Here is a 2,575-nt window from a genome sequence, read left to right on the forward strand (position 1 = left end):
ATGTGCATTCCACACACAGAGTTATACTTTTCTTCTCATAGAGGATTGGGAAATCCCGTTTGGAGAAAAAGCTACCAGGGAACATACAGGAGTATATGGACTGCTATGGTGAAAAAGGAAATATCCTCAGACAAAAACTGGAAAGAAGTTTCCTGTAAAACCTTTTTGTGATTGATATGACTATTCATCTCACATAGATTAAACTTTCTTTCTATTATGCAGTTTTGAAACTGTGCATGGACAGATTCGTGAAGGGACATTCGGAGCACATACAGGCCTGTGGGGAAATAAGAAATAGCTTCAGATGAAAACTGGAGAGAATCTTTCTGAGAAACTGCTTTTTGATGTGTGCATTCCCCTCAGGGAGTTATACTTCTTTTCTAATAAGGTAGTGTTTGAACACTGTTCCTGAAAAACAAAAAAGTGATATATTGCAATGCATTGAAGACTACGGCTAAAAGTGAAATATCTTGAAATAAAATCCAGAAAGAAGCATTCCAAGAAACTGATCTCTTACGTGTGCATTCACCTCAGAGAGTTAAAGCTTACACTACGTTGCCCAGTTTGGAAACTCTGTCTTTGAGGAATCTGGGAAAGGATATTAATTGGAGCCTGGAGGCTTCCGGTGAGAAAGGAAACATCTTCCAATGAAAACATCAGAGAAACATTCAGAGCAACTGTTTTGTGATGTGGGTATTCATCTCATAGACTTAAATAATTCTTTAGATTGAGCAGTTAGAAATCACTGTTTCTGTGGAACCTGAGAAAGGACATTTAGGAACGCTCTTAAAAATATACTGAAAAAGAAGTATCCTCTGACAACAACCAGAAGGGAACTTTCTGTGAAACTGCTCTAGGTCACATTCATTTCAGAGTGTTAAAGCGTACACTACGTTGTCCAGTTTGGAAACTCTGTCTTTGAAGAATCTGTGGAAGAAATTAAGTGGCGCTCTGAGGCTTGCGGTGAGAAAGGAAACGTCTTACAATGAAAACTGGAGAGAAGCTTTTGGTGCAACTGCTTTGTGATGTGTGTATTCATCTCATAGAGTTAAATCATTCTTTGGATTGAGCCGTTTGAAATTATTGTTTCTGTGGAACCTGAAAAAGGACATTTGGGAATGCTCTTAAGAATACGCTGAAAAAGCAATACCCTCCGATAAAAACCAGAAGGAAACTTTCTGTGAAACTGCTCTAGTTCATGTGAAGTCCACTCTCACATTTAAGCTTCTGTTTTCATTGAGCAGTATTCTAACACTGTTTTAGGTGAGTCAGCTAAGGGATTCTCGGTAGCACTTTGAGGCTTATGGTAAAACCGAAATTATCTCCAGATAGATACTGGAGAGATGATTTCCGAGGAGCAGCTTTGTGACGTGTGCATTCCACTCACAGAGTTATACTTTTCTTCTCATTGAGGATTGGGGAATGCCGTTTGGAGGAAGAGTTACCAGGGGACCTTCGGGGGTATATGGACGGCTATGGTGATAAAGGAAATATCCTCAGACAAACACTGGAAAGAAGCTTTCTGTGAAAATGCTTTGTGATAGATATGTCTATTCATCTCAAATAGATAAAACTTTCTTTCTATCATGCAGTATTGAAACTGCATCACGGACAGATTTGCGAAGGGACATTCAGGAGCACATTCAGGCCTGTGGGGAATTAAGATATATCTTCAGATGAAAACAGGAGAGAAGGTTTCTGAGAAACTTCTTTGCGATGTGTGCATTCCACTCAATTAATTATATGCTCAAAAAGAAATACCCTCTGATAAAAACCGGAAGGAAACTTTCTGTGAAACTGCTCTAGGTCATGTGAGGTCTACTGACACAGTTAAGCTCCTGTTTTCATTGAGCAGTATTCTAACACTGTTTTAGGTTAGTAAGCTAAGGGATACTTGGGAGCGCTTTGAGGCTTATGGTGAAAACGGAAATATCTTCAGATAGATACTGGAGAGAAGATTTCGGAGGAGCTGCTTTATGACGTGTGCATTGTACTCACAGACTTATATTTTTCTACTCTTAGAGGACTGAGGAATCCAATTTAGAAAAAAAGCTACCAGGGGACATTCGAGAGTATATGGAAGACTATGATGAAAAAGGAAATATCCTCAGACAAAAACTGGTAAGAAGCTTGATGTGAAACTGTTTTTTAATAGATATGCCTATTCATGTCACATAGACATAACTTTCTTTCTATTACACAGTTTAGAAACTGTGTAATGGACGGATTCATGAAGGGATATTCGGGAGCACCTTCAGGACTGTGGGGAAATAGCAAATATCTTCATATAAAAACTAGAGAGAAGCTTTCTGAGAAACTCCTTTGTGATGTGTGCATTCCCCTCAGAGAGTTTTCCCTCTTTTCTCATAGGGCAGTGTGTGAACATTGTTCCTGTAAAACTGAAGAAGTGATATTTAGCAGTGCATTAAAGGGTTTGGCAAAAAGTGAAATATCCGGAAATAAAACCCAGAAAGAAGCATTCCAAGAAACAGTTCTCTGACGTGTGCATTCATTTCACAGAGTTAAAGCTTACACTACGTTGTCCAGTTTGGAAACTCTGTCTTTGAGGAATCTG

Source organism: Mandrillus leucophaeus, unplaced genomic scaffold (assembly GCF_000951045.1).
Source record: "Mandrillus leucophaeus isolate KB7577 unplaced genomic scaffold, Mleu.le_1.0 Scaffold1062, whole genome shotgun sequence".
NCBI lineage: Eukaryota > Metazoa > Chordata > Mammalia > Primates > Cercopithecidae > Mandrillus > Mandrillus leucophaeus.